Source organism: Nannospalax galili, unplaced genomic scaffold, assembly GCF_000622305.1.
Source record: "Nannospalax galili isolate Female #2095 unplaced genomic scaffold, S.galili_v1.0 scaffold1517, whole genome shotgun sequence".
In the NCBI taxonomy this organism is placed as follows: domain Eukaryota; kingdom Metazoa; phylum Chordata; class Mammalia; order Rodentia; family Spalacidae; genus Nannospalax; species Nannospalax galili.
Window position 1 is genome coordinate 588,991 of NW_008340129.1, and position 7,301 is coordinate 596,291.

Sequence of the window (7,301 nt, forward strand, 5' to 3'; positions counted from 1 at the left end):
AGAAGGTTGTTAGATTTTGTTAAGAACTTCATTGTATCTCCTGGGAAAATCAGCTGCATTCTCTCCTTGAGTATATTGTGCTGTATTATTTTTACAGATTTCCATGTACTGAACTATCTTCATATAACTTTAATGAAGCTAACTTAGTCATGACAAATAATTATTTAATGTGTTGCTGAATTCAGTTTGCATGTATTTCATTGAGAATTTTGTATCCATGTTCAACAGAAAGAATGGTCTATAATTATTTTTCCCCATGTGTCGTCTCGTTTGGGTATCAGGACCATATCGACTTTAGGATGAGTTTGGTAGAATCTCTTCCCTTTATACTATATGGAAAAGTCTGAGAAACACTGGCTATTTCATTCTAAAGTCTAGTAGAATTTAGCAATGAGTTGTGCCAGGCCTGGGCTTTTTCAGTTGGGAGAGATTTTATTACTGTTTCAATATCATTGCTCATTACAGATATTTTTAGTAGTTTACACCCTCTTGGTTTAATTATGTAGGCCATATATGTCTAGAAATTTTTCTATTTCTTTTAGATTTTTCTAATTTATTGGAATATAAGTTTTCAAAGTAAACCCCAGTGAGCCCCTGGATTTCCTTAATATCTGTTAGGCCTCTGCATGTGACTTTAATCAATATGAAATGACTTTATCTCTTCTGACCAGGTTCAATTGAAATTCATTTTGTTGCATATATGTCCCATTGCTTGGAAAGACTTTCTGTCTTTTCCCTCTTTGTGTTGTGGTGCACTGTGAAGCACAGATCCAATTTCCAGTTCTTGCACCATTATCCAAAATTGTTTGCTGTTTAATGCAGCTCCTGCCTAATGATCTGTAGTGTCATTTTTTAAATTATTTATTTAATAAATACATACTTAGAAGAAGCATTTCATTACAACAGCATTGACATATTCAATAAGAATTTCATGAGCTAAGATGCATCTCTTTCAAAATTTGGCTGCAAGTTCTTAGGTTCACAGTTGAATTATTACAGTTATACAATATTGTGCTCAGTATAAACCCTATAATACATAAAATTAAATGAGGTTTTAACCTTTAAAAAAGAACTCCATTTCATTACTGAAATACACAGTTTCGCTGGGCATGGTGGTGCATGCCTTTAATCCCAGCACTCAGGAGGCAGAGGCAGGCAGATCTCTGTGAGTTCAAGGCCAACCTGTGAGTTCCAGGACAGCTGGGGCTACAGGGAGATCCTGTCTCAAAATAAGACCAAAAAAAAAAAAATACACAGTTTCATACAGAAAAATTTATTTTTAGCAAAATTGACATTAAGATGTTTGCACATGCATTTCTAATCTCTATATATCTGATTATTACTAGTCACAGTCAGTTGCTTTCTAAGCTCCTTGGCATCTGAGCATGAATATAAAGTCGTCAGGTAAATTTCAATGGTAATGTTTTTCACATCTACTAATTATTAAGGAGCAAATTTTTATGCCTTAAATTATTTTTTGATCATTGTTTTTTTTTATTTTTAATAACTACATGATTAGAAGAAGCATTTCACTACAGTTTTAACATATTCAGTAACACACTCCAGAGCAAGAGTACATCGCTTTCACAAGTGGGTACAAGTTTCTAGATTCACAGTTGTGTTAATACAGTTATACAATATTGAACTCAGTGTAGACACTGTAAGACATAAAGGTGCAAATTTCTAGGTTCACAGTTGAATTCATTGTGAACAGTTATACAATATTGAACTCAGTAAGTAATACAATATTGAACTCAGTTATACCATATTGAAGTCAGTAAGCTCTGTAAGGCATAAAATTGAATGAGTTTTTAACCTTTAAAAAAGATCTCCTTTCATTTTAGAATATATATTGTTCCTTGCAGAAAGACTCATTGTTTTTGCTACTGACACTGAGATGTTGGCACATGCATCTCTAAGCTGTATTTTTCTGATTATTTCTTGTCATAATCAGTTGCACTTGGATCCTTGGTGCCTGTGTATGTCTATAAAGTCATCGGGTAGATTTCACTGGTAATGTTTTCCATGCTTCCTCCTCAAATAGAATACATTTTTTAAAATTTGTTGATTTTTGTGTGTGTGTGTTTGTGTGTATATCACACAGAACATCCCAAACCATCTTATTCAACTATACACACACTTCCCAGATGGCACCATCCCATAGCCTCCCTCCCCCCAGTAGACCTCTTATGCTCTGATATCCCTGCTACTGTCTGCTGTGTTGTCGGCATCCCCAGCCATTCCCCACTACTTGCCCTTCTCTTGAATCTAGTCAGCCTATCTAGAGGTCTTTGTTTTAGGAGGGCCAGCTGCTCCTCATCTAGCAGCAATCAGTTGTCAATATTCCTTTAGATAAGATTGGGGTCTGCTGTTTATTTTCCCAGTTCTATGCTGGGTTACTCTCTGGGAGTCCCTTTGGCCTCCCTGGCCAACAACTCAAAAGAAGGTACCTCCCATCTGGCATTATTGGTTGTTATGTAGCCTTTAGCTATGCATATTGACTCTTAAGAAATTATATTGGCCCCTTTAATCTTTAGTTATACGTTCTTTTCGGGTGTTTAAGGCCAGACAGTTGGCCCAGATAAACCAATTTATTTTAACTCTTAAGGTCATTTGAGGATATGTTCCTCAGGGGTCGCATGGGCTTGGGAGGAGCCCCTGGCTCCTTTCTTTTACCAGTTTGGCCTATGTGAAGATAAGTCAAAGGTCCTGCTTGACCATGGCTGGCTTCACTTGGAAGCATAGAGGAAATAATTCCTCTGCATTGACCCTCCTCTTTTTAGACTGGACACTGGTTCAAGTCCATCTGATGGGGTCTCCTAGGTCTCCTTGATCAAGATGACAGGTAACCCACCACAATTACAGGACATTTTGAGAGATGCTCATAGTCCCCTGCAACTAGTCGACCTAGGAGGGTAAGGAGCAAAAACTGTCCTTTATGTCCCTCTGACCAAAATATTATAGGTCTCAAAGTATGTCTGTTAAACATCCAAGAAGGTTAGGTCCACCTGTCTGGTACTTTTAATTACTGTGTTTCATGTAGCTAAAACTTGGAAAAAGACCAATTGTTCTCAGATAAACCTTACCTAGACATATATTTCTTGATCTGCTATGTATAATTTGTTAGTAGGTTGTAGGAGTAATACGGTTCCCTCTGGTTTTAAAACTAGCTAGGCATTATTTATCTCTCACATTGTCTCATCCCTCCATCATGGTTGTAGTGTCATTTTTATCACATACCAAGTTACATGTGTTTCTGTCTGTTTCTCTACTTTCTCATTTTGTTCTTTTAGAGACTATGCAATTAGCACATTCTCCTTACTATGCTATTATAAGTCCATGTATCTGTGGAATATTTTAAAGATAGCACATGGGGGGGTACATTGCTTCTATCTGACAGAGGAGTTTGCTTCACTCTGCTAAAAACTCTGCTGCCTTGTGAATGTTTTGACAGAACAATTAAGGCTTCAGAACTAGAGTTGTGGATACTTGGCAGCAGATGTCCAGTTACTTTGGGAGTAGAACATTAACTACAGAAGCATCCTCAAATAATGGATGGGTCGACTATGAAAATGCCATAATATCCCACCCCAAACAATGGCTCCAGTTTTTGGCTTCAGTTGTGTTCCCACTGAAGAGTCCACCAGCTTCCACCAGAGAGTTTTAAACCCATGACCACACAGATAACCCAGGTTAACTCAATGGGTCTCAAAGGCAACAACAATAATAATAACAGTTATGAATGAGGGCAAGGTCTTGTTGGGAGGAGAGAGACTTATTGAGTTGAAAGGGAGATTAGAGAAGGGTTATACTAATGGGAATGGGTATTATACAATGAAAGCTAAAAAATGTAAAAACTTGCCCCTTCAAATCCAATAATGTTGAGGAAATAAAGAAATAAGGAATGTATACTCCACACTATCAGTTTCCATGTAAAGAAATAAAAAGATCAGCCAAGTAAGACTAATGATCAGTATTAGAGCAACAGAGAAAAACTTGGTAAAGGGAAAGGAAGTAGGAAGGGGCAATAAGATGAAGGGAAGAGATGATGCAGCTCCAATAAATGGTGGAGTGAGAAAAAATGGGGAAAAATGCAGACAACCCAAAACCTTCTCTGCACTTGGGAGGCTGAGTCAGGAAGAGCTCAATTCCAGGCTGGTATATGCTTTATAGAATGCCTGTCCCAAAATGAAATAAGATATTAAAGCATAAGGAGAAAGACAACAGTGCAGGACAAAATGAAAATGAAAACGTATGTGCATTTGAACTCTTCGATCTGATTTAGTCTGATTTAACCATTCTCTATAAAATATCTCTAAGCAATGAAGAGGGCAAAAGACAAAAAAAAAGGTTAGCGACACAGAATAAAAAAGTAGAAATAATAATAGTGAAAATTGGAAAAATATGTAAGAAAGGTATAGAGGACTGATTTCTTCATACCCAGGGATGTCACTCACCTGAACAGTGGGGCAGGGCCTGCCTCTATGCTGTCACTCACTGGACAGAGCTACAGAGACTGTTTCTATGTCGTCTTGTTTAGCCTCCTCTGGTTATTTGGGTTGGTGTCATTGAACTGAAAGTAAAATGTTTTCACTATTTTACTTCCCACATTGATCTTTGTTTTGTTTACCTCACAGCTAGTGTGGCTCACCAGTGAGGCAGTGGTTGTGATCCTAGGCTTTCCACAGTTATACCTATGATTGGGCAGCTTTAAGCACTAGCCACTAGCCATTGCTTTCCTCTGTTCTAGGGAGGTACTGAGTCTCACTCTCATCTAGGATTCACATCACATTTCTATCACATGGACTACTCCGTGATTGTGATTCAGATTTTCTTCCTCTTTCATGATGGATATTCTGTCACAGTTCTTAAAATATAGTCTCCTGCTAACTTGACATAATAGGGCTTAACACAAATGACAGAATGTATGCGTTCCAGTGGGGGGGCTATGGGAGGGGCCAATGGGGAAGGGGGCCTAAATCTGGTTAAGATGTTCTGTATGATATACACAAAAGTCAATAAAAAATTTACCAAAAATTTCATCTTCTTAGTTCAGCATCTAAAATGTCCATCTAAAATGTATTTGTAAAATGAAGGTGATAGGAAGCAGCTCATTGATAGTGCATTTTTGCTGAGCGGGAATGAATTAAAACCACTTCAAGTTAGCATCCTTAGGGATCTTGCTTTAACATAGTAGTTTGTTTAATTTGAATCCTTTTTACATTAAAATGATTTTTAAAAATCATTAAGTATACACACACACACACACACACACACACACACACACGTATATATTAGCCTGATACTGCCCCTGGAATCCCAGAAACAACCAGGCATGCCTTCTCCTGTAGAGCTGCCTGGCAGTCAACTTAGCAGAAATCATACAAAATAGCTTCCTGTCACTGCTCAGATGAAGAGAAAAGAAAAATTTCCTGACACCTTCTGAGTATGCAAACCCAGTATTTTTGTCTAGTTGGACTCAAAATCTACTCACTGAGTGATATTCCTTAGTCTGTTCCCCTGCCCTTCCTTCTGTTTTGGTCTCTGCATTTCCATCTGCCTGTCTCTCTCTCTCTCTCTCTCTCTCTCTCTCTCTCTCTCTCTCTCTCTCTCATAAAATTATCAGATTCTGAAAGTAAAGACTGTTTTCTGAGGCCCTCTTTTTGCCATAAGGTGCTGTTCTCACCCTCTGCATTGCACTCATTCTATATGTGGGGTTGAGTCTGCCAGTGACTCCCCTTCTGCTCTGTTTATAAAGTTGCTTTGCATTCTTTGCTACTGAAATGTCAGTGTACTTCCCCATCACTCACCTCAGAAGGCCTCAGAAGTTTGCTATTCTCCAACAGCCCCAGTTTATTCCCTGAAGACTCTAGAAGTCTGTGCCCGCTCTTCTACCTGGATATTCATTCTGATACGACCTGTTAATGGAATATTTAGTTGAAGCAATTGATTTAATAATTTTATTCATAGCATTTGATATTTTCAAAATGCCCAGAACATGAGAATTAACATTGTATAAATGAAAAATAGGGGGAAATCAGTCAGAAAATAAGAGGTCAACTGTGATGGCAGACATCTATCATTACAGCATTTAGGATGGCAAAGCAGGAGGAGTAGGAGTTCAGGGTCAGCTTGGACAAGTTTCAGGCTAGCCTTGGCTACATTGGAAGGCCTGGTAAACAGTAAGGTCATTTACCAGCTGCTACCTCCTGCCTGCAACTCTAGAAATGCAAACAATTACCAACACCTGGAGATTTGGGAGAGGATGTGTCAGACAGTACAGGCTGTATGTTTTCCTTAGTGAATAGAGAACCACTCTCAATATTTTTCTCACTGGATTTTCAATCCTCTTACTATTCTGAAAACATTCTGCATCAAGAATAAAATGTTCAAATACAAAACAAAAGCAGGTAAGAAGAAACAAACATTCTGTTGGGAATAACACACTTTGCCTACTGTTTCCTTTTCTCCCTCTTCCAAGAGACTCCGGGGATTTCTCTGGGAGTGGAGAACTCTACAGCGCCTGAGCATTGCTCCTTTTGGTTGCATTATGGAGCATTCAGAGGCAAAGTCTAGCTGGCTGTGGCCACTGGGCAAACACTAGCAAAATGACTAGCAAAATCCTCAGAGGAGATGCTCTCGTTAGCCTTGCAGCAGCTGCATATCATATTACCCAGCTCTCAACTGAGTATTTACAGCTCAACCTTCTGGAAAACACACATGCACATTATTACTGAAGTGACAGATACAATTAAATCTACCATAGCGTATGCCCAGTGGGAAGATGCTAGAAAAAGAGGACATGTTTTTTCCTACTGATACTAACTGGACATGGGAGCTTAAAGAGAATAAGCTACCCTTAACTTGACTGTTGATTTCATTTGTTTGTTCCTTTGGCGACAGAGGTGACGATTCTATTCCCACCCACCTCAGCAGATTTAAAACTATATGTTCTCTTTCAAAAGGTCAAATGTCCTCAGAGTTGAATAAGCTCCAAAGAAATGCACCTGTTTTAAACCTCTGGTTTTTATGCATTCCTTTTATTGTTTTATTGAGCTTTTTAAATTTCATATAATATTTCCCACTCAAATCCAGGCCCCTTCCCCATCCATGCTTACCCTATCCCTCCATTTAACCTTACAGACTCTGCCATACATGTTGAGTCCTATTCATTAAGGTGTTTGTACCCAAACGTCCTTCAGTGTAAATGCGTCCACTGGAGTCTAGTCAGACAATCCAGTGGTCATTTGTAAGTCATACTTTCCCTCACCAAGCAGCAATCAGTTTCAAATATTTCTCAA